A 26,279-nucleotide genomic window follows, 5' to 3' on the forward strand; every position below is an offset into this window, starting at 1 on the left:
CCACCACGATGAGACGTAGCCGCCACTTCAGTGAAAGAAAATCATAACGTGGTGTCGATACATCACATACATTCTTATTAACGTGCAAAGATTTAAATTGAGAATATTTGCCTCAAAGGTATACGAAGACTGCCTTTTTCTCAGAGAAATGTGTTTTGTTTGTGAGAAATTGGGACAAACCGGATTTCCTTTGAATTTCGGCCTAATTCTCTTTTCTTTTTTTTAATTGCTTGGTCGGCCATAAAGAGACTCGGGCGCGAAAACGAGCCCATCCCTTAGAAAACAAGGAGTTGCTATATGCAAAGTGTCTTCTCATAAATGCACTTCGGCATGTAAGAGTCCTTTTCTTTGGTGTGTAGGCACAAGGGTCGCATTATCATCACTTATCCAGTGCAGAACGGGTATATAATCGATCACGTCCAATGAAGCGCAGACAAAAGATGCTTAAAGAGTTGGGAGTTCCCGATGAAGGTGGATGGAGAGGGTTTCGGGGAGGGAGGGGACTTCAGTTTGGTGTCCAGAAAATAAATTGCAAGAGCAGAGCATGCTCTCTAGACATGCTTCGACGTCTCGAACACAGCTGCTCACCTCCACGCCGTTAGCTTGCTGGCGCGCTCTACCGTTCCACACAGCGATGATGAATGCGGCTGGCACCCGGGGCTGCCGGGACGGGGAAGTTCTGGAGGCGATGGATAGGAGGAGGGGTAGCCTCCGGACATCGCGTGGGTCGGAGAGGAACGCCGAATGCGCCAATACAAGGAACGCACAGGCAGTCTCCTCTCTCTCTCTCTTCTTCACAGTGATGCATGTCTGAGCGAGCCAGCCAGAACAGGGAACGGAAGAAGCAAAAAGAAAGACGCTCAGCGAAGAACGGAGAAATATCGTTCCGGCTACGGTCGCCAGCTGGTGTGCCCCGACCGTGCTACTTAGTCGAAGGTGTATAAAGAGCAGCGATCAGCACTTTCTCTTCGCTCCTTTCTTCGTACTTTCGTCTGAGGCGGCTCCTTCATACCTTTATTTAATTTTCTTGACGTGCTTGCTTTTCTTTCATTTCTCACTTTTTTTGCCCCTTGGGCGTCCTCATGTGAAGCGTTCAGCCTTCCGTTTTGTATAATTTGTCTTTGGGAAGCCATCAATTTTCTGGTTATTGACCGTCGGCCCTCTATGGCTCCCAGTCACCGCGTTCCGGATAACTGCCTGCCAACCCTCCCTCTTCCCGGACTGCTTGCTTTTTTTTTTCTATCTGTCGTCCTCTTTTATCGCCAATTTCTATCTTTCTTGCACTGTCTTAGATGCGAGGACTCTATCGACTATGAGCCTTCAGCACTGCTGCGATACCCGAGCCCCTCCCCTCTGCTCAGACTTGCATTCCACCCTGAGTACACCCGCGCATTCACCCTTTCTGGTCTTTTGCAGGCGTGCCAGAGTTCTCACGAAGTTTCGGCCTGCTTGCCCCGTGCATCTCCTGCCACTGATTACTTCCTCAGCTGTGGCCCGTCTTTGCTGCGCCAGGTGTCGCACGGCCACGGGGTGCAGCCTCGGTGCTAAGGCTCTGCCTCCCTGCAGCCCGAGCGTATATAGCACTGGGTGTGATACTGGCGCATCTGCGCCATGAGAGCTGGATGCAAACGCCTCGCCAATTAAAGCCAATGTTACGATTTGAGGGCTGCCTATACCACCGATGTGCTCCCAGATCACATCTTAGCTGGGCCCTTGTTTCGCGCCGTGCTGCTGAAGCGATGTACGTGAAGCGAGGGGCGCGCGTCTAGCCATCGACCGGAAGGCGTGGTCCTAATGGCCCAGTCTTTCATCCTCCAGCGATTATTTCGCAGTTTTGGCTGGAGAGGAGGGGCCGCTTTGGGCAAAGATTGGTGCTAGCCTCGGAAGCAAAGACTAAATGAAGCAAAAGTCAATGCTACTTGCTCGCTTTTCTATACATTGATTATTGTCAGCCAGGCAATGGTACAATTATGGATCCTGTGTTTGGTTTGAGTATAGTATTTGCTGCTTTGCGCGCTGACTTCTCTGCATGCCTAAATGGGATCTACCCCTCTTTCAGGTAGCCCTGAGTAGTTTCAGGATTTTTTCGAAAAGCGAAGCCGAGAGGCTGCAGGGGAAATTACTAGAAGTAGGTGCACTTGGGAAAGGAGGCCACTTATAGCCACATGAAGAAGGTAACAGATGTGCACAGCTGCATCTAAGTGTGTTATGAGCTTTCTTTTTTTTTGGGGGGGGGGGGGGAAATAAAAATAAATGAAGCACTTGTCACCATTTCTCGAGTTCTAGTGTTCTCGTTTTATCACAGCCCACGAATGTTTAAGATATACAAGAACGATGAACACTTTAGGTGCACTTCACTCAATACTCACCACAAATACCGCGCCATGAGCTTTTTCGCACCCTGATTCATGAAAGCTACGTATCCGTAAACCGCATCTATTACGAACGTGCTATTCCGTGCCCATTGTGGAGTGTTTGTGTACGGCCAACACACCTCAAGTTTTCGGTTAAAAAGCTCCTAAGCTGGTGAAGTCCTCTTACAATTGCATTTAAAAAGCTACAAAGGGAACCGATCGCAATTGAAATAACGAAACGTGTGTCAGTGTAGGGAACATTGCGGAAGTAAAATAAAAGAAAAAGAAACAAGGAAATGCGGAGAAGGAACCCGATAAAAGGTACCAAATACATTTTTATTGTAAATTAACAATTACAGTCGACCCTTCGTGTAGCTTAGCAGCTAAGGCGTCGCGCTGAGCTCGAGGGGGCGGGTTCAATTACCGGACACGGTGGCAGCATTTCGATGGGCAATGGAGGGGGGGGCGGAGGAGTAAAGCAATGCAAAACACGTGCAACAACAAACATTAAAGCAATGCAAAGCAAAAACATGTGCACTGCAAAAACACACGTTAGACAACCGCAAGCGGTCGAAATTATTCTGGAGCCCCTCACTATGACATGTATCATAATCACAGTCGTTCTTCCGGCACGCATAAGCAGTCGAGCGCCATAACTACTAGACCACCGTGGCGGGGCCTTTCGGCACGCAAGACCCCAAACAAATTTTTTTCAGCAATACCGCTTTTCTGAATATCGCATTTATAACTTCAGGAAGGATAAATAAGTCACGTGGATGCATTGGGCAACCATTCATATGAAAACGCATTAACGTGTTGATCTATCTGCTACCACACAAGTCCTGTCCTGCACATCAACGGCGTTTTGCACTGTTTGAGAGAAGATTGATATAATCGTCATCGTCATCATTGTAGCAGTCATTATTAGTGACACGGGCACCGAGTGACACTGTTCCTCTTCCGAGCACTTCCGGTCTGGATATTCACAAAAAGTCTTCAAAAAAAATGGAAATCCATGGTTCAGCTTCTAGTTCAGAGTTATATTGGATACATATGAAATCGGACCATAACTATACTCAAGATTGGGGCCAGTTAACTGTCAGGATAATCAATGAATATTAATTGAATGAGTTCATTGAAAGAATGTGAGCAGCTCGGATTGTTGCGGCACCTGGCGGAGCGGATCTCAACCAAAAGCTTCTTTCTAAGAGGCCTCCGAGATCTGTTTTGTCAGAGCGAGGAAACACAATGTTAACCCAGGGAATACACCCGGGCACACGAACGCCGACGTGCCAATACAAGACACCCAAGTCGAGAATTAAGGTGGCGTCCCAAATGTTGATTTTACCAGAGCTGACAAGCATTCGTCTGTGTGAGTAACAGAATCGGCGCCAATTCGAGAAAACATAGTCCATGACGGCAGAGGATTAGGTAACACATTATGGTAAGAAAACTTAGACGTCAAACTGGGCTGAAGATACATAAAACCCTCCAAGATGGCGTTGCTGTGCCATAACATTTCAGTGCGGGGCATGTCTGTATCTGAAGCAAAAGTACAGTTCTACGCGAAGGCTGTTTGACAGCGAAAGAAGACAGTTTCTTCCGGTACTGAGGAGACATCTTTTATCTCCCCTGTTCATCCATAGCAGATGCTACACAGTATATCAGCTCGCAAAAATCGATTTCACTTCGTGTTTAGAGCAAAGGTGAACTACTCACCTAATAATAGGGGGTGCGAAGTCTGCCCCATACATTGACGTAATAGGGGCGGGGGGGGGGGGGGCTTCGCCCCCACTGAAGGGGAACCCTGTGCACGCCTATGCAGACCGATAAGGAGTACATACTGCGGTTTTCCGGCGACAACAACAACGACGTAGTTAGTTTTAGGCATGACGGCACCAGATAGGTGATCAAGCTGATTTTATTCTTTTATATGTGCGCATATTTAAAAAAAAATATTCGTTCGAGGTTCCCATGGATAACCAGACAATAAATACGGAGATGACAACTTACAGAAAACGAAGCATAAAACACAAAGGATGAGCAGTCGTTTTAATGTTGTCTTGGTGCATTTCAGTGGACTGTGACTTCCGTATTTATAAAATATACTAATGGTTCGTTCTGTGGATTAAAAAGAGAGAGAAAGCCTTGATGGTCAGCCTGTTCCTGCATAATTTACGTGTAAGTGTTTTGGAGATTTCCAATGCGAATGTAGTCGAATACTCATGGCCTCAGAACTGATCTAGAATATGAGATAACTATAGGTTATGTACTTTTTTCCTATGAACTTATTTCCTTCTACATGATCACTGTACTGACTTAAGTCGTTACAAAATGAAGTGATTACATTCAGTTCAATATGTTACAATACAATGCCAGGTGATAAAATTCTGTAGCAACAAGAAGAGATAAAAAAGTAAAGTTTGTCAGTACACAGTTGCTTTTCATATTAGACAAGTGAGAGCGCTGAAAAGTTGAGGACAAAGAAGAGTGGATCAGAACACGAGCACTGTTGTGGAGCCGAATTCTGAAACTTTCTTTTCGTAAGCGCGTTTTCAGTGGTCAGCGGGCTTCGCTTATGATATGCCCCGCATGGTGATTGGCCGAAATATTATCTTAAGAAAATTTTTAGTGCGATATAATATTTTGAATGCGGGCCATGATCGTTTATCCTTTGTCCTAGCCTTTTCATCGATATCACTAGTTAAACACGAAAAACCACAAGATCACCCATGTTTCCTTTCTGTCAAGCTTTCTTGGTTTCAGATTCACTTGTTTATATAAAATATTTTGGTTATGATATGACATTAAAAACAGCAACGAACATACCTGCGGAACACTCGCCGACATCAAGCCTTGCGTATTCGAAGTGCAGCGTTCGGGTACATCCTACAGCCTCCACTATTGTGACGACAAGTTGCATCATAATCCATGTCACGGGTGATGCCAAAGAACAAACCTGCCAGAGCGCTCCGTAGTACGAGCAGTCATCGACCCTTCGTCGTTTGCTTCTTACTTAACAGACACGGATGGGAAGACGTCCATCTCGCGTCTCCTCTATCTCTCCGAGATGTTCCAAGCCGCGACCGAATAAGAATATGTCGCGCCCGGCACAAAAGTTCACGAGGGGGCGCTGTTCTTCCCTGCTGATGGACTTTTCTTGTACTGACACCTATCGGACATGCCCCCCTGATGGTTTGCAAAGGAAAGAACAAACCTCCCATCCGTCCCGATGGAAAACGTGCCATCTCAATGCAACAGACGACACCTCAGCGCTGCCTGACGGCTCTGTTTTCGTCAGGATGGCGAGAGATATATGTTTACCCTAGCGTCCGGCTTAATTCGGTGGCACAATTATGAGATACTGCATTTCGGTTGTGTTTTAAGGTGAGGTTTGTTCGTTTGTGTAAAGCATAAATTGAACGCGTATCTCGGAAGCTTATATGCAAACAAGACAAGTTCAGGGGACGATAGTTTTACGATGGGAAATTGTCTAACAGGGAATGTCGCTGGCGCTTGACAAGGCAGCTGTCAGGCTTGTTCCTTTATAGGTTGTACGTAGACAACCGAAGCGTACACAAGATATGTGCAAATGTGGGAGTAAGAGTACGCCCTATATCTGGAAAGCAAACCTCGTTCTCTACGCCACAAAGAAGGAAAATGAAAACACAACTTACGCTTTTTTCGCTGAAACACCTCAACTCCTCTACAGCTGTTCACCCACACAGAATTTTATTCATGCCGCGAGCAGACACGAAAAAACAGGTGGCCCGATGTAATCAGAGATGTGCTATAACGATCCTGGTGTTTCTTCTTTTTTTTTTTTCAGATGACAACCGCAAGTAGTACACTCCAAGATGGCATACGGGTAACGAAAGAACATATGCGGCAAGTTGCTCAAAAGCGTAGCTTACCTCATTGCTTCTCGGCCCTCATTTTTTACTGGCGTTTAATGCATGTGATGTGATTCTTTATTATTCTTGGTATAGTGGTATGAGAGAGGAAAAGGAGGGAAAATGGGGGAAGAGTGCTCGATAACTGTCTCTGTGTAGGACACCTCAACCAAAACACTCGTGGGGGGAGGGGGAAGGGGGGAATGAAGGCGGTAGAAAGAGAGAAGAGGAGAGAGAAGAGGTAGTGATTGGAGCGGAAGCGGGAGAGAAGCGCCCGGTCTACCGTGTCGAGCGGCTTAGAACGGCAAACCGTTCTAAGCCGCTCGACAAGTGGCATCGCAGTTCAACCAGTGGCATGAAAACTGGTAAGAAGGGTACCATATATTTTCCAGCGTGTCACACCAAGGAAATGAAATGAAATCTGTTCCGAAACATAGGCCCACGAAGGACGGGGGACGACATGGACGACAGCATAATGCCGTTGCAATTCCGGGTAAGATTTGAGGGCGAGATTTCAAATCCCGCTACACGAGGTAGCGTCATTTCCATTGTTTGCTCAGTCATCTCACCCACACGATCCCCAACGTCGTGCTCCAAAAGGCAGCTGCATGGCGACTCACTGCATCATACTGCCGGGGCATCGATATCTTCCTACTACACAAAAGACTCGATCATCCCGACAAAACGAAATACTGTCCGAGGTTCCGCGCGTATATCTCCAACCAAGACACGAAGATAGCCCGACCGGACCACAGGGGACGTGGCACACAGCCGCAGCCGAAGAAGAGATAAAGATGGAGCTTCGGCGCCAGCGCAGGGCGACAGATCGGGCGTAAAAGTAGGGCGAGGCCCGCGACGCAGGACAAACGACCCGCAGTTCGGGGTCCCCATAACTCGCTCAGGGGTCGCGGCGTCTGACCTCGCGGGGACGCTCGCTCCATCGCGTTCCTGAAGCCGCGCCCTGGTAGTGGCCTCGGCGGGGACATTTTTTGTTACTTCCACTTCGCCACCGATACCGACAGCTATGGCAGTGTCGCAGCGACTGCTCTGCCTCCGCTTCCACCACGCCATTTTCCCGCCTGTGGGAAAGATCCCGACAGCGTTAGTTCCATCCCTTTTTCTCCTTTCTTCCCTTCTCCTTCTTTTTCTTCTACGGTGTCTTGTTAAATGAACCCTGATCGGTTCTCCCCTTGTCCAAACTAGTGCCCGATCTGACCATCTATCTGACAAACGAAGACGATGATGACTCCCTATAAACAGGAACCCCGCCACGCTATGAGGAACTCGGGGACACGGAGGTGCGATCGGACAGATCCGTGCTGTACGTCCGGAGGCTCCAGCACAGCGTGACCCGTTTTCCTTGTTTCTTCCCCGCTTTGCGGCTGTGGCCCGAAAAGAAGAACGCCAATCCGGAATGCTCTTGTTCTATTTATTTTTTTCTTTCCGCGTGCTTCGAGCTTCGCCGAGAACCGTCGCGTCTATCCCCGGGAGAGATGCTGACGGGCATTCTTCCTCTGGCGTCGCCATAGGCGTGCGCACAGGGGGGGCAGGGGAGGCGGCCGCCCCCCCCTAATAACCAAAGAGGGGGGCGCAAAATCTGCCCCATACATTGACCCCCCCCTAGTCACCTAAGAGGGGGGGGGGCGCAAAATCTGCCTCGTACATTGACTTACAAGAGGGGGGGGGGGCGCAGCGATGAACCTTCGCCCCCCTGATGGTGAACCCTGCGCACGCCTATGGGCGTCGCCACAGTTAAAAACTGGCGACTTGCTCATGACTGTCACGGGTTGCAGCCCTCAACCTTGAGAGCTGATGTAGCAGCAGCGCAATAGCCTCAGAAAGTCAGATTTGGCCTGTTGTTGGACTTTGTTTCTTTTAAAAATCAGGCAGGAGAACCCAGCAATCTTGCAACTAGTTACTGGGGGTCATAAATTTCGCGTACTTTTTGTGTACGTTCATACAGTTGACCCTAAGAATACCTGCGTTTTTCTACTCTCAATACGTCGAACCAATTCATGTTAGTCAGAAGTGCGCGGTGGTATTATTGTGTTGCCCTGGGAGAACTAACATGCGTGATATTAGAGCCTAAGACCACTGCTACACGAAAGAAATAGGGGGCATATATCAAGAGGCCTTCTTTCTGTCAGACAGAACCACGTGAATCCAGCAGATAATGAAACTAAGGAAAGCAAGGAAACTATTAGCAGTCCGCTATGTTGATTATGTGTTCAAATATAAGGCTTTCAGTGCTGGTCCACGCCACTCGTATGGATTATCTGGCACAAAGCCTGTACCACCTTAGCCGCCATGGCTACGAGTGGTGTAGGCTAACAATCACAGGGTCACACATATCTATATACCGAATAAAGTTTACGGGACAACAGCCACCGCCGTAGCACAAATGGTTAGTGCATCGCCCACCTACAGCTAAGGCTGTCGGTTTGGTCCCCGTCGGCGCCATGTTTTTGTCCACTTTCATTACCCTTTATCTCATAATTATTACACTTCAGTTTAAAACTTCAAATGTCATCCAATGTGTTTTTGTTGGTTTAATTATCTACCGGCCCCATGCAGTTGTCACTGCTATGAGAGTGACTTCAAAAGCCGTAATGTGGTGTCTCTAATTGTTTACCCGATGACAATATACAAAAGTGAGCAGCACTGCAGCAAACACCTGAGCCCGCATTCAAAAAACGTCTCACGTTAATATTTTTCGTAAGAGAATATTTCAGCCAATTACGATGCAGGACATACCATTAGCGAAGCCGGCTGACCAATGGGGAAACGCACTTACGAAAGAGAAAGATGTGCAACTTGGTACTACGCGCCTGGCATGCTTGTTCTTTCATTATTAAGAAGGCACATTGAGGCACATGGCGCGCATTGAATCATATAAACGGTTCCAAGTGCAGCAAAATGCAAGCAACAAGCAAGGGCTGAAGCCTTCACCAAGTGCAATGTTTTCTTGGCAGGGAACACATACCGGCTAAGCGATTAACCAGAACTTCCTATCAATTGCTTCGTGGCATAGAAAAGACGAAGCAGAATTAAAAAAAAAACTCAGTAAAAGTGAAAGATTATAGGAGTTACGTCATACGCGGCTAATTTTGTCGCTGTGCTTTCGTGTTTCAACATTTTGCTGCACAAGCGGACTGAAGTCTGACATGACTGTTATTTTTATGTCTTTATTGTACTGTTATCAAAACGATATCGGAACAAAGCGCACAAGAAAGGCCCGCTATGATATTGTTGTGAATTCGGCGAATGTTAGGGCTTTAGGCGGTAGGCGGATGAAATCCGTGGTACAGAGGCTGTGTGGAAGGTCGGGGTGAATATCTGGCTGAAGAGGAAGGTCCAAGCAAAGAGTACCAGCGGAACAGTCTATCAGGGCAGAATGGGTCGATAGGAAGTCCATCCCTAGGATGAGGTCATGAGGACAATTATGGAGCACCGTGAATAGGACAGGAACGTAACGGTCGGCGATGCTTATGCGAGCTGTACACATTCCAGTGACAGGAACAGTTCCGCCATCGGCGACGCGTACAGCTTTTGTAGTAGCAGGCGTGAGGACTTTCTTCAGTCGGCGACAAAGGCGAGCACTGATTATGGACACGTGAGCTCCAGTATCGACTAGAGCCGTCAAAGAAATACCGTCCACATGCACATCGACGAGGTTCTTGTTCGTAGGAAGCGTCAACGGAGGATTTGGTTCAGAAGGAGATGATGCAGCACTACCTCCAGGAGCTGCACGATCTAGTTTTCCGTCGGGTACGATGCAAAGTTGGGCGGCGAGGGGTGGCGGCGTGGTTGGGGCGACGGGGAACGACGGCGTTGAGGGGACGGTGAACGAGCAGGAGGGCGGCTATTAGGTGTGTCACAAGTAGGGTCCGTACGGCTGGGAGGATACCGGCGAAGATCTTCATATGGGCGGGAAGGCGAGAAAAGTGGGGTCCTATAGGGCGGCGTCCAAGTGGCGCGGCAGTAGCGGGAGACATGACCAACGCGGTGGCACCGGAAGCAGATTGGTCTGTCGTCGGGAGTTCGCCATTCCGCTGGGTTGCGAGATCGTGGAGGAACGAATGGGTCACTTCGAGATGCATTCATGGGCATTGGTCGGGACGAGGGGCGAGAGACCGGGCAGGCGACAGGGAACCCGAGGTTGGCGAATTCTTGTCGTACGACCGCCTGAATAACGGAGACCGCGGGGGTTGGTTGTATAGTGGCATGGTCGAAAGGAGAGGGCTGGAACGACGCTGGACTTGCCGCTTCAAGTTCCCGTCGAACTATACGCGTTACACACCGCTCAAAGGGCGGTGTAGCGGTGGAATCGGAGCAGGTGGACGTGGCAGCCGTGTTTGGCAACCGAGAAAATTGAGGGTGCACACGACGGCTTTTAGCCGTTTCGAAACGGCGGCATTCTTGAATGATGCGGTCGATAGTGGAGACGTTGGTGTAGACCAGCAAATGAAAAGCGTCGTCCGCGATGCCTTTCAAAACGTGACCCACTTTGTCAGGTTCGGGCATTGCCTCGTCCACTTTCCGGCAAAGAGCAAGCACTTCTTGTATGTAGGAGACATACGACTCAGTAGGCGACTGGACACGGGTAGCGAGCTCTTGTCGTGCAGCTGCGTGGCGACCGGTCGGGTTCCCAAAGATGTCACGTAGCTTCTCCTTGAATGTGTCCCAGCTGGTGAGCTCGGTCTCATGTGTTTCGTACCAGATGCGCGGGGTTCCGTCCAAGTAGAAGAGAACATTAGCGAGCATCATGGTAGGGTCCCACCGATGAGTTTGACTGACCCGTTCATACAGGCGAAGCCAGTAGTCAACGTCGAGGCCAGGTTGCGCGGAGAATGTCCCGGGGTCGCGGGGGGTGGGGACCGCGACAAAGGTTGTCGTAGGAGCCGCAGATGGAGATGGGGACGGGTTGTCATTGGAAGCCATGGCGAGACGCTGAATGACGCGGCCACTGCGGAGCTGCGTGGTGAGGACGGGGAACGTTCCACCTCCACCAAATATGTTACGTGAGTGACGAGTCACTTTTACAAGTCGTTATTCACACGATATATTTGCAAGAGCGGCTGCAGCGCTGACCAGACCGGCTCCGAGCTCGAGCAGCTAGCGACCTTCGTCCTCTTCGTCGGGCGCACACGCGCGTCGACCATATGAATTCCGGCAGCCTACATGTAGCAATATCACAATTTGTTGGTGTATGCTGTATCGCGTCGTACTTGTCACTTTTTGCCTTGTTGTGTCTTATTGTATGTTGTCTCGTTGTCGCATTTCGTGGCATTGCGTCCACATCCACTTCAGTTAAGTGTATTGCAGGTAAGGGAACGTTAGCGACGAAATAAGTAATAGAAATCGGCATTTCAAGCAGAAAAAGCGGAGTAGAACCACGGGAGCCTCTCCCTAGCTCTTCAGGTAGGAAGAGCAGACTCTCATTATCTTAGGCCTCGTGTAATTAATCCGCGTCAGGAGCCATGCTGGTGCACACTGGATACCGGGGCGCCGGTTTCGAGTGGGACGTTCGGAATTAACTGCCTAATAGAAGAAACCAATTTGGCGCTCCCATGCGGAATAAGCTGTTTTCATTACGCTTAGCCCGCCTTGCCACTTTTCGCTGCTTCTATAGCAGCATCGCTTTCAATCTTACTATACACGTGCGTGCAAAAAATCGCACCCAATACCGTGTGCGTGAAATTGTCGTATAACTGAACTTGCATGTCTTCCCCAGAATGTGCTACATGAGTTTTTGCAACGGTTTCAGAATGTTGTGGGGAAAGATGCAAAATAATGAAGGAAAGACAGCGAGGTTAGATCGTGTCTGTGCAATATAAGTAGAGAAATCCAGGCTCGGTCTAAAATAAGATACCAAACTATGTTGCATTCAGTTACAGAAGCACTGATGAGGCTGTTCTGGTCGGTGACGGCCGAAGCCAAGCTCCCAGGATCTTGCAGCTCGGCAAAAGGGCCATCGTCCAATCTATTCAAAGCTCACCCCTAGAGTGCTGTGCGTGATGTGTATAACAGTATGTTATGCAATAAACGTTTTGAAACACTGTGCATGGCATGCATGAAAATGAAAGGCTTTAGTATTACGCATTTTCGCACTTGACAAAGGACACGGCTCTCATCACGATGCTTTCATACTAAAAGCGTTACGATTGCGCTATTCACACGCAATCCGCGTAAGCTCTGCTTCAGTCCTCTAGGACATAACGCAGTTTCTGGTTCTCTGAGTTGATAGTCCGTGAATGTGGCAACATGGGTGTGTATCCAAGCTTGCTAGTTTGTGTATGTGTGCGTGCTTATACTTGCCTCTTAAATCTATCAGTCTGTCCTTGCGGACTAGTATCTCTTCTCTTTCAAACATCGGACGCTACAGTTGGCCTCATTGGCTTATTTATTATCTCCACAAAAACTGGTTACCCATCGATCTAACTGAGATTTTTATAATTTACTCAATACATCACTGGACAGAATTAGGATAAGATCATTAGCCGCCCGGGTCCTCATAGAGAGGATTAACGATACAAGTTTAACTCTGTTCCATGAGCTGACCGTGCAGTCACGTCCAATCCATGGGGGTCGAGGCTACGCCCATAAGGTGCTGCAAAAATCACAGCGAGAACGGAAAAGAGATTACGGTCACGCCAGCAGAACAAGCTCAGGCGTTGGCACCTTCAGGAAGGCCACCCACTTAAGCAGCAGTCAGTCTTGCCATTTCACGACAGCATAAACAAGCGCAGATTCATGATTCGGTTCATAGTACGGTGTAGTTTTGATTAGAGCAGGCTAATCAACGTGGAGCTCGTTTCGCGGTAGATGACTGTAATTGGAAACGCCAAGACGCACTATCTATATCTACCAGGAGAAGACTGTGAGTATGCATAGACACAGGCAGGCAGCGCATATTTGCCACCTCGAGGTGTTGCCTTAGGCTGCAAGCGATGCCCACTACATTAATTGAACGGGGCGCTCCCACTAAATCCCTGCTGCTCTACGCCCAAGGTGGGGGAAAAGCTTGCCGCGCATGCTCCAGGTGTCGAAATAAATTAGTGCGTCCTCGTAAATATGCAGAAGGCACACCCACAGGCTAGCCCAAGTTGCATACGTTTTCCCCTCGTGCTATTCAACTCGCTGCATAGATGGCGCTGTGTTCGTGTAATGTTCGCGCAATCGATGTGCAGGGGCGGTCAGAAGTTGTCAGACCACTGTCCCATCTAACACTATGGCAGCGCGGTTTCGGAATTTCTGACCGCCCCTGTACATATATTGAACTACCGGATAAGTCAATACCTCAATCAGCTAGTCAGGAAGAGTACGTACACTGATCAGTACGACGACGAGGGCAATACGCGACTACAGTGACTGCTTACTAAGAGTCAGTCGCCAGGACGCACAGTGTTCAGCAGTGGAAACGCGATAGTCAATTCACGTGGTGACTGGCACTTTTTACGCCGCCTTTGAGGGTTGGGTGGTCACAGGGGTCCCTAGTTCTACTGCTGCAGAAATAGGGACGGTGGCCGTCGCTTTCATTGTACGTATTTAATGACCCAACTCGGTGTGCTGCAGTGTTTATTGGTGGCACAAGTAAGCGCCGGCAACCATGCGGGCTGATTGTGTCGTTACAAGAGTAGGGCACTCACTGTGCGTACTTAAGCATTAGGAACGAGATAAGAAGCGCCAATAAACACCTAGTGCAATATAATTCTTCACTTTGCTTGTATAAAGAGCAAAGAAAGACAAGTGCATAATATAAAGATAGCCATAAACAAATGTCATGTGCACATGACCCGATGTGCTCCCCATCTACACCTCGCGGCAAACTTAGAAATGCATCGCACTCCGGCCACGACGAACAAGTTGTAAGCAGTACAACTGCGTGACGTGATTCTATATGCTCTGCAGCTCCCAAACGCTGACCCTATCTCGGCCGCGCAGTGTTCAGAGCGCCTTCAAGAGTGAGAAGTGAAGTGCAAGGTTCTCTCTGAGCACCGCAAGACGGTGCAGCGAGCGACGACTGAAGCGAATAAAGTTCAAGCCCAATCATTGTACTTTCTGAGAAGACCTGTCAAGTCTCGTGAACGTCGCCGCCGTGGCATTTCAATCGATCGTGAGAGTCTGAGAAGAGTCAGGGGGCCCCATTTTCAGCCGTGTTAATTAACCTCTCAGAATAATCCTTCCCTTTAAGTAATCTCAGGAGATCAGTGAGAGACGATGCAGGGAAGGGAAATTGAAAGCGAGAGAGAGAAAGAAAGCAAGAAAGAGAGAGCAAAACGGAGAGGGAGGGAAGCAAGAAGGTAGGGAGGGGCATGTATTGGATTGGAGTTTCGGGATAAATAAGCAGTGATGGCGGGTAACCTCGTATACGCATGACTGATACGCCGTGGACTCAGGGCTACTAAAAGTGACTCATTTCAGACTGCGTTATCAGCAGGTATTGAGACATGTAATAGAAGCGGTGTTCAGACGGTGTTCAAACATGTAATTCACACGTGTCTGAACACACACATTAAAACACGTTACATTCAGACATGTAATAAACATTGGACACATAGGCCATCCGTGTTTCCTATGTTCCTTCGTCTTACCCTCGTGTTGTGTTTCTGTGTTTCTGTGTTTCTTCGTTTTAACCTCGCGTTACCAATATGCCCACACCGCCACCCTTCCGCCGTCTATCCCTGTCGAACTGAGTCTTGTGTAAACATCCGAGTGTTAGTCACAAATAAGTGAACAATACTAAGGCAGGTAAATAGGTGTTACGTGGTGAAAAAAAAATCAAGGGAATTATCAACTACGGCATCAAACACGGCTGTTGTTGTGATATCATAACAGCTTTCGTTGTAAAACAGCATCAACAACATGTGCAGCTGCGCAGGCGCGCACGTTGCCTTACAGATGCGTAGTGGGTACCTCGCCAACTCGCAAAAGGAAGAATTATGTCGTAGTGGGCACTTCGCAACTGTAGTACTTGCAGTACGCATTCTAGAATAGCTTGAAAGGGCCAGTTTACAGCCGCACTGACGTTCCTTTCTTTTCGGCAGGTGTCCACCGAGAAGCGCAACCAGGCTAGCGATTCAGAAGACGATGCGAACGGGGTCTGATTACGCTATCGCGTTCTACTCTTGAAGGCGAAGCTCAAGCGTCCTCCAAGTATTTGTGAATACGGGCCTATAACTGTTACAAGGTGTATCCTTTGCTAAAACTGCTGCTTGGGCGAGTTGGTTCACGATTAAGATAGATCATGTGTGGCTTCTTGGGTGGCTGCCTTGGCTTCTCTGGCTTTAACGTGTTTGCCGGTTGGTTTTAGGATCAATTATACTTTTCACTTCGTTCATATCGGGGGCGTACTTTGTAGTCTATGAATTTTCGACTGCGCGGTCACCTACGGTTGATTGTCTTTTTCGGCAAGCAGCTGTCACGTGGTTTTCATCGCTTCTTTTCTTCATGTTATCTTTCTGTTGCTTCGACGCGTGCCTAGAAAAAGGACCTGCGTTCGAAGTAATAAATAGGTTGTGAGTTCAGCGCTGTGTGTGTGTGTTCCTTCTTAAGTGTTTCGTCTTTCTGCGCTGGTAAATCTATCTTAACGCGTATGCGACAGATTTATATGGAATAACTTTTCTCCAGTTATGTTCCTCTTGGCGAGCGAAAACGGGCTCACAGCACTCGAAGCGGCTAGACTTCATCTTTGTACTGGACATCCATGCAGTATAGCATAGGGCAGGACGTGGGTGTCAGCTCGGTTACATAAGACACGCTGGCGTTCCTCAGTTTGAGAGGAAGACCTTCTCTTAGCGTCGTCTCAGTTGTCGGAGTGAGAGAAGCCGCTTTGCGATGGCGAGAGGCAACGGGGTCGTGCAGGAAAGCAAAGCTTTTCTCGAACTCTGGGTGACGTGGCCCGGCGTGCCGTCCAGATTGGCGCAGATCTGGGCCCTGTGATGGATGGCCCCAGGGTCCGTGATGAATGGGCCCACCTGACCGACGACCCTGGCTCCGGCGAGAGCGCGGTAATGCGGCCGAACAGCGGCGGGGGCCAGTAGCGGAAATGAACGGCCAATCGATTGAAGCGCTGGCAGTGTGAACCCTTCGGTGCGAGCCGATCAAAGCGTGCAAGACCCATAATACGCCTTTGTGGCACGCTTGTGAGGCGAAGTGCCGAAGGTTGAAGGAAAAGTGGGTGCACACGCTGCGCCGCTAAACCCGGTAGTACTCAAGACTTCGAGCAAGAGAAGTAGGTGCTCCAAGAGAGGGCGATAAAAGTTTTGTTGCGCGAAGTTCGCTTCTTGGGTCAACGCGTCTGCGTGGAAGATGGAGTGACGGGAGTGGATATGAAAGGAGTGGGGGTCATCTTTTGACCTACGAAGGGTTAGCGAGTGAGAAGGACTTCGAATTTGGTGCTATGGGCGTGGATGCAGGGTACCAACTTTTGTTTACTTTAGTGCTCACAAAACAAAAAGTAAACGATGCTGTCAACGACATTTGAGTTCTTTCGAAATCCAAATCTAATATCTAGAAATGGTCGTAAGTTAGAGCGGTTGAGTCTTGGTTAGTATGTGAAAACTAATATGAAGTAAATGGCGAAACCCTCAAGGATGTGCGGAGAGAGATTTATTTATTTTGTACTTCTCAGACTGAGCAATGAAATTTGCATTTCTGAGCCTGAGACACACATTGCAATTCAAGTATGAAGTTTTATGCCTCATTGAATGAATTGCTCTATTTACGTACCGTAAAATCCCGAGGAAGCACCCCTTTACCCTTTTGAGGAGATTTGAAATATGCGCCAATAACCGAGCAAGCCCCCCCCCCTCCTCTAGCACCATTTTTTCCCCAACCTGTTATCCGCTACAGAATCCTGCAGCAGAGGTTTCTAGGAGCCCAAGTTCTGAGAGTCTTTAGATAAGTGCACGATTTCTTGGTACTTTTACAGTGGGGTGCCTCGGGGTTGCATTCTGAGTTGTCACAAATTGTCGGAACATTTGAAGAACGCCTCTCCCCTTGCCATAACACATGACATTTCACACGAGGATTCCCTCCGGTTCAGTAAAGTAGTAAATGCGTGAGTATTCAATAAAGTATTTGATTAGAGGCACAGGTGTGCATTCTTCTTATAGGCTATTTCGCCGCAATCTTGAATTTTAGTCCGCGACCGAGCAAAGCCTTCGTCCTCCAAATCTTGTCCGATTATCTTTCCCTCCAGGGGGGGGGGGGTTGCTTGCTCAGGAATTTACGGTACTTTAATTTAAAAAAAAACGAAAAAAAAGAGGAGAAATACTTCGTGTCGGCCTAAAACTAGGCATAACCACAGCTGAACAAAAATATCAGCTCCTAATGCCGAGTCTGCATTACCAAGCACCCAAGACAAAGTATGAATCTTGTAGCGTAAAACACGAGAACTTAGAACAAAAATGAATATTTTTTAAGTAAGGTATGGCTCCTGAGCAGGTGACATGCGGACCAAGACTGCCATTCAATACTATTAGAAAAATCACCTTTCATGAAAAGCGTAAAATACGAGAATGTTTTGTGGTGTATTGTTTGAACCAGGATTCTTATTTCTCGGATAATTTGTTTCGACGCAAAGTGCATTAATTTTCTACGGTCTACTTAGGCGTATGAATTGTGCACACTGTATTGTTCATTATAACTAACAGAAAAGGGCCACCGAAAGACGACACTTCATTTGGTAAACATTGTGGGGAACGAAGATATCCAAAGACGTATATTGAATACTGTGTTGTTCATTTTAAACTAAGGCCGCAGGAAAAAGAAACAGAAGCGCGTAGTAATAACAAAGACGAGGCATGCACGCAGAACTGGCGTTTACTCCTTCTTGTTTTCCACATTCTATTATTTGACAACTCGTTCAAGACGTTTGCTTAGTCAGAGGGGCAACAGGAAAAAAAGAAACTTGAATTGGCCAACATTTCGTGAACAAAGTCAGCACCAGTCCGGAGACAACGTTTTCACAAGGGAATTTCGTTGGTCAGGGGCTCAGGGTTAACTTGTTCTTTTTCTGTTGATGTATTGAGTAGTGTTACAATGATTGCCCAGCACAACGTCATCTCAGGCCGCAGCCCTAACAGAGAGTTCTAGAGGGGTCGAAGGTCCTTCCGGCCGCTGTTTGGCTTTGATTCCTCGACCGTCTCAATTTGTGAGAAAAGCAAACAACGCTTACAAAAAAAAAAAAAAAAACAAGGCTGTGAATGAAAGATTTCCCGCGACCATCCAAAGGTTGACGCCGCGCGGGATGTGTACAACCGAGCCTTTGCATGTAGGCTATGCAGCGAGACGGCGGGCCCGTGCCGGACACGTCACGCCTTGTGAAATTATGACGGACGAGTGCAGGCATTGCCTCGTCACCTCGACCGCCGTTGAGCTTGACGGAACCTCACCACTCGTATCGCCTAGTCACCTCGGACATCGCTCATCTCGTGGACGCTCGTGTGTCCCTACGATTGAAAGTGATTGCTGCTGTGATGTAGGATGCGTGCTAACATACGAAGTCCCTTCAGCTGGTCAGTATTGCCGCCGTGTTAACGAATACTACGACATTGATGCAGCCCTACTTAGGTTTCGATTGCGCGAGTATCAGAGCCCTCTTCGAGAAACATTAGCATTTAATCGCCTATGGATGCCTACGCATGGGCATGGCAGCGCGCTCCTTGCTGTTTTAAGATAATAAGTAACTTAAGTTAAGAGCTAAACTGATTTATAGTGAATGAAAATATAAGTGGCATGCGTTTAAATGGAACGCTTTATTCATATTTAGTACATACCTTGACCTATATAAACCTATATTTCAGTGTACGTAAGGTGCCTTGTACACAGGGCGCATTATCTATGTGCCGACTTTACTTGTTTCAACTAATGCCATCAGTTTTCTGCCATCGTGCTGTCGCAATTAAAGAGTTAATAATATCTGGGGTTTAACGTCCCAAAACCACGATATGATTATGAGAGACGCCGTAGTGGAGGGCTCCGGAAATTTCGACCACCGGGGATTCTTTAACGTGCACCTAAATCTAAGTACACGGGCCTCAAACATTTTCGCCTCCATCGAAAATGCAGCCGCCGCGGCCGGGATTCGATCCCGCGACCTTCGGGTCAGCAGTCGAGCGCCATAACCACTAGACCACCGTGGCGGGGCGCAATTAAAGAGTCAGCGAACTATTTACTTAATGGCAAATGTGGCACTTGCAGAATTGAAGCCCAGAGGCAGATCATTTATACGTTAGTTGTTTGAAATATGCGAGGCGCTTAGTGCACGTTCTCGGGAGCTTCGAAAAAGCGGCAGCGAGTTTTCTCACAACACTTATCAGCGATGTAAATAGAAGCAACGCTAATAAGTGTCATCGTACAACGCCAAATTATGGAGTGAACTAAGGGCTGCTGCCACTTGATCGTTTACGTCTTTTGTCCTTTACTTACTGAACAAAATGTAATCGCCGGACTTCTTTCAGGTAACGAGAAAAACGTCGCCGTAAAACCTGGATGACAAAAAAGATAGCCGTAGCACCGGTAACGTTAGACGCTTTGCAATGTCAACCTCGATCGTTCAAGGCCATGTCAACACGTCGCAGAAAGATAGATCGCTAGCACACGAGAATAGGCTGCTTGCGAAGCATCCTTTAATAAGTACATATAACAGCGGCGGTGCCCACCCCCACTTCTCCACTCTTCACGAATCACTCACGCAGCGCAAATTCCTCAGCTACACCACAGGCGCGAGCTGTCCGTCCCTGTAAACAAGGCGGCACCGCCCTCGCCATCTTGAATCTTTCGTCCGTGCGTTCCACAGCGCGGCTCTCTTGGCGTTCTCTCGAGGGCGGCGTTGTTTGCTCCTTCGCCACATCGGCTGACAGAACTGCGCCCGGTTTGGAGCATGCGGGCTGACGAAGACGTTCAACGCCGCGCGTGAGCGCGTTAATACAACGGGCGGCGTCGAGATAGAGCATTCTTGTTTCCCCCGAGCCAGACACTCGTCGTCCCCGGCATGTAGCCGCAAACGTGCGATCTTCTTCGCCGCGCTTTCTTCTTCTTTTTTTTTTTTTTCGAGGAGGTGCTGGGGTCTGCGCGAGCGGTGTTTGTCCCTGTCAATCACTGCCGACAGCTTATTTGAGGTTCACGGTAGACGCCGCTAATGGCAACTCCTGGCGCCTTCCTCGGGCGGGGTACGGCCTCCGAACGTTCCCGTTTCGTGGTGAGCGCCCGTGAGTTTGTTTCTGCTCTTCTGAAGACTCAGCTTCTTGGCACCTTCAACGAGAGCACTTGCTGATAGAGGCAAGTGCCCCCTGTGGAAGACGGGCCGCCTCCATTTGGTTGAAACGTGTTGCTTCGAAAGACTCGCGTATTTGAGAACTCCACTTGGTATTGAGTATATGCTTGGTTTATCCGCCTTTAGGATCCGCTGAGACACTGCCCAGGATGGGGCAAACTTCTCTGACAATCGTCTCTCACATTCAGCATTGATTTTCACTCTAGCTGATGTGTTGTAGCCTACGTGGGAAAATTCAGCGCTTTCTACATTTCCAGCTAGTATTTTTGTTCTAATGTGCCGCACTTGCATTAATTGTGATTTGCGTACGTCAGGACACTCGCCAGCAGCTCACAATTATTAAAACATGCCAATAAATTACTGATACTCAGTAAACAAATTTATGGTTACTGTCACAATTTCTGAACTAAATGAAGCCGGTGCTCGAAGGCTGTTTGCTTAGTACAGGAACGAGCTTCAGTTTCGAAGTATTTGTCCTGTAAATGTAAAAAAAAAATCACACCATCTCCCGCTAAAGGGGACCATGAGGCGATGCGAAGCAGTGTTTCGGCATGTAGAGCCCGCGTTTCAGAGGGGGAGTGGTGAGGGGGAAAGAGGAGAGGGGAAGTGGAGAGGGTGTTACAAAGCAAATGCGAGGGTCCTGGGCCAGCTGTCTCCAAACGAGTTTTCCTGCTACTTGGGACTCCCCCCCCCTCATTTCGGAGAACGGATTTACCTACACCTGCTGTCTTTCCCTGAACTGAGCGCTTCGGTGGGGAGCTGGCTGCTACACGCGGGACCCCTCCGTGGGTCGCGTATTTGCATCGAGTGTGCTTTTGGCTAAGGCTGGTGCCTTTGTTCGTAAAAGGATTACCAGTTCCCCGAGGTGGCATTGTCTCCCCCCCCCCCCTTCCGAACTGGTCGGACGTGAAGAGTGAGAGGACAGTGGTCTCGGGAGTGCCATCCTGGGGGCGGTGACCTATGTGCCGAAGAGACGGACCCTCCAAAGGCATGCACGTTTGTGATTGGACATTTGCCGCATAAGGAGCTATAGTTGTGCAGCTCCAAAGGCATGCACGTTTGTGATTGGACATTTGCCGCATAAGGAGCTATAGTTGTGCAGCTTCAAAGGCATGCACGTTTGTGATTGGACATTTGCCGCATAAGGAGTTTACCTGTCTTTGTATTGAAGCGTATTTAAGGAGCAGCAGAGCGTCTGCTCGGCACGGATCGATCGGACTAGATGTCGTTCTGACGATCCTGTCCTCTATGATGTTGTAAATAAACGTCTGTTAAGTTTCCTCAACGTCGGTCTCTCTGCCTCGGCTTCCTGCTGTTCCGGACGTCCCTGGACCTGCGGTACGACTGTTGCCGCTCAGCTCCACGCTACCCCACGAGTCCGCGTCGGCCAACGTCGCCGCTCGTAACAACTGGTCGACAGCGGTGGGATGGATCCGAATACCCACTCGTAACAACTGGTGGCAGCGGTGGGATGGATCCGAATGCCCGTTCGTAACAACTGGTGGCAGCGGTGGGATGGAGCCAAATACCCGCTCGTAACAACTGGATGGCAGCGACGGGATTCTGCTCACGACAAGTCGCAACAAGCTCGTGCCAGCATTGGGATCGTCTCCGCCGAGATCATGGCTGCAGGGTGTGGTGAGTGCTTGACTTTCTTCACTGAGATTTTACCAGGCTTTGTCTCATGAAAGGTGGTAATTTTGGGTAACTACTCTACGTTGACCTGTGCATAGGAACGTAGCGTCTTAGTAGTAGTGAAGTTAGCAGCACTTGCGGCAACCATGAATCTGAAGGCACTGAAAAAACCGCTTTTGCTAGAGTTAGCTAAAAGTTTGGGTTTGGATGTTCGAGAACAAATGAGAAAGCCAGAGATTATCGAGGCTATTGAGAACCTTGAGGCAGACGACGACGAGCTCTCAGAGTGTCTAGAGCTAATTGAGGAAGAAAGAAATGAGAGGCTTAGGCGCGAGGCTGAAGAAAGAAAAGAAAGGCGCGAAGCGGAAGAAAGAAATAAGAGGCTGAAGCGCGAAAAGCGAGAGGCAGAGGAACGCGAACGGCGTGAAAGGCGGGAGGCAGAGGAACGCGAAAGGCGTGAAAGGCGGGAGGCAGAGGAACGCGAAAGGCGTGAAAAGCGAGAGGCGGAGGAATGCGAGAGGCAGGCTCGGGAGCGAGAACATGCTCACCAGATGAAGGAGCTTGATCGTGAAATTCAGGCAATTAAGTGGCAACTGGCACAACGTCAACTCAGGATTTTCGAGATAGACGAGGACATTGTGTCTTTTCTCGTTAAGTTTAAAAAGGTCTGCGAGGACGTTGGCGTTAGCCGAGACCTTTGGTTGGAGAGGCTTGTGACGTTGCTGCCGCACCAAATTACATGCATTTTGGAGCGCTTATCCACGGAGGAAGCGCAAGACTTTGATAAGGCCAAAGATGCCTTGTTGCGCCACTTAGGTATTTCAGGTCCTGCTGACTGCGAAAGCCGAGGCAACAAAGACAGCGCTGAAGCGCTGGAGGATGACGCGCGCCGTAAAGCACTTGAAGCTGAGACCCGTCGCGAGGCGCTAGAGGCCGAGGCCCGTCGTGAGACGCTTGAGGACGCTAGGGCGATAGAGGAGGAAGCGCGTCACAGAGCGCGAGAGCAAGAAGCACTTCGCGTGGCGCGAGAGACTGAGGTGCTACGCAAAGCGCATGAGAAAGAAGTGCGTAGCAATGCGCTAGAAATTGAGGCCCGTCTCAAAGCACGTGAGGACGAGGCGTTTCGCAAGACGAAAGAGGAAGAAGCACTTCGCGTGGCGCAAGAGGCCGAGGCGCTCCGCAAGGCGCGTGAGGATGAATCGCGTCGAAAAGCGCTAGATGAGGAAGCGCGAGAACAAGAAGCGCTTCGTGTGGCGCGAGAGACAGAGGCGCTACGCAAGGCGAGTGAGATTGAAGAGTGTCAAAGGCGCGAAGAGCAGGAGGCCGACTTCGAAGGCCAGAGAAAAGGGGCTATCCACGAAAGCGATAGAACGCCCGAAGCTGAAGAGACATCTCAGGGCGAGCTGGCTGACTTAGAGAGTGTCGGGACTACCGTTAGGTCAGACTCAGAGATACCTAGTAACGGCCCAGAGGACAAGTCAGTTCAGCCGCCTAAAGTGTTGGCAGCGAATGTCGAAGGCAGCGCACTTGAGAGTACTAGTGCCGAGACTATGAGCGCTGCGAGCCGTTCGGTGAGGAAAAGGCGCCGACGCAAACGAAAGGCGAACGCAAAAGAGACCAGTGGCGGTAAGCGTGCTAAAGCGCTAGCCAAATGCGACGGCCGCATTCTTCGAGACGCCAAGATAAAGGCTAGGCCTGAAATCCCAAAACGGCGTGCCAGGACAAGTTCCAAGTTGAGAGTCCCGCGGAAATCTAGATCGGACGTGAGGCGCGTCGCGAAGAAAAGAATTTCAGTGAAATTCCGATGCCGAAATCTTCGCCTGGTCTTATCCTTTTCACGGCCTAGTCGAGGCAGGAGCGCAGCGAGATGTCGCGTACGCCGGAATCGTGACAAAGGCTGTCCCCCACCGTGGCAAAAGGCTGACGGCTTAACCCGGAGGGGCACAATGGGCAAGCGATGCCCTTTGTCAGAATCGAGAGGCCGCGGGTCAAAGGTCGCCGCTACTGAGCGCGTCGGACAGGTTCGTTCTTTGTTCATTTGTCGAGACCGGACCCCTCGAAATCTGTGGCATGCGCGTCTCCCCAGAGTTCGTCTAAAAGGGTGCGTTTGGAGACACCCTGGGATAACCGCTAGTGTGTTAATGTGTACTAACGAATTGAGGAGTGAAATTTTGTAATTTGTCACTTTCCTCCTCATTGTAGCGGACATTGAGACGTTTGTTTGGTTATTTGTTTTTTTTTTTATAGCTAGAAACATAACCGTTAACGCTATAGTGTAAAGAGCTGTAAATTGTTTTACGGAGATGTAGGCTGAGTTGAAAGCCTCCGTTTTAAGTAGTTTTGTTTCGACAGCTGGAAACATAGCTTTTAGCGCTCGAGTAGAGGAGAGCTGTTCGTAGTGGTTTACAGAGATGAAGGCGGAATGTTAAAAGCCTCTGTTTAACGTACTACTGATTTGTTTTTCGTTACGTGTTAGTATGCGCGTCAGTGTAATCTTAGTTTCTCCTTGTTTTGTGTTAAACGCGTGAGTTTGATTTTCAGTTTATTTCATTTTGTGTTAAGCGCGTGAGTTTGATTTTCAGTTTTATTTCGTATTAAGTTTGAAGCGCTTTGTTTTCTTAATGTAGTACTCATTTGCCAAGTGCAATGAGTAAAAAGGCTTTAGCCGGAGGCTAGGGTTGTGTGCGATTCAGGGAACTTGATGGCATCGGGTACTCTGGCTTGGTATTTAGGTTCATTTTTTTTATGTGACAGGTTTACAATTGCCTTTTTTTTTTGTTGTTGTTGTGGTCGTGCTTCATCACGACCTGTGTTTGTGGGTTTGAGCAGCCTATTTCAGGTTTGGTTGTTGGAATTGCTGCTGCTATTGTAATTGAGAGCAGGACATTTTGGTTGAAGTAAAAGCCTGGTGGGTCTCAGGGAGAGAGTACGGGCGCTTGCCTGCTTGGCGGTTGTGGTTCTCGCGTGGTTGACACAGGTGCTGTCTTTCGAGAAGGAATGTTGGCCAGCAGAGCGAGAAGCTTTTCTCCGAACTTGGACGACGCTACCAGATGTTCGAGATCACCGGAGGTGGCGGAGGAATGTAGCAGAGCAGCATCGCGGTGTGTACGGCTTCAGCACATCAGCATTGTCTTCATCGACCTCTCCCCACAAAGGTGATTGACCTTTGTACGTCGAGGTCTCGGCCTGCCGCCGGGGAAGCTGTTACAAAGCAAATGCGAGGGTCCTGGGCCAGCTGTCTCCAAACGAGTTTTCCTGCTACTTGGGACTCCCCCCCCCCTCATTTCGGAGAACGGATTTACCTACACCTGCTGTCTTTCCCTGAACTGAGCGCTTCGGTGGGGAGCTGGCTGCTACACGCGGGACCCCTCCGTGGGTCGCGTATTTGCATCGAGTGTGCTTTTGGCTAAGGCTGGTGCCTTTGTTCGTAAAAGGATTACCAGTTCCCCGAGGTGGCATTGTCTCCCCCCCCCCCCTTCCGAACTGGTCGGACGTGAAGAGTGAGAGGACAGTGGTCTCGGGAGTGCCATCCTGGGGGCGGTGACCTATGTGCCGAAGAGACGGACCCTCCAAAGGCATGCACGTTTGTGATTGGACATTTGCCGCATAAGGAGCTATAGTTGTGCAGCTCCAAAGGCATGCACGTTTGTGATTGGACATTTGCCGCATAAGGAGCTATAGTTGTGCAGCTTCAAAGGCATGCACGTTTGTGATTGGACATTTGCCGCATAAGGAGTTTACCTGTCTTTGTATTGAAGCGTATTTAAGGAGCAGCAGAGCGTCTGCTCGGCACGGATCGATCGGACTAGATGTCGTTCTGACGATCCTGTCCTCTATGATGTTGTAAATAAACGTCTGTTAAGTTTCCTCAACGTCGGTCTCTCTGCCTCGGCTTCCTGCTGTTCCGGACGTCCCTGGACCTGCGGTACGACTGTTGCCGCTCAGCTCCACGCTACCCCACGAGTCCGCGTCGGCCAACGTCGCCGCTCGTAACAACTGGTCGACAGCGGTGGGATGGATCCGAATACCCACTCGTAACAAGGGGGAGAGGGGAAGTGGAGAGGGTATGCGAATGCGCAGTAAGGGTGGTCACGCCGCACACCACCACCACCATCG

The sequence above is a fragment of the Rhipicephalus sanguineus genome, chromosome 5, assembly GCF_013339695.2.
Source record: "Rhipicephalus sanguineus isolate Rsan-2018 chromosome 5, BIME_Rsan_1.4, whole genome shotgun sequence".
Lineage (NCBI taxonomy): Eukaryota > Metazoa > Arthropoda > Arachnida > Ixodida > Ixodidae > Rhipicephalus > Rhipicephalus sanguineus.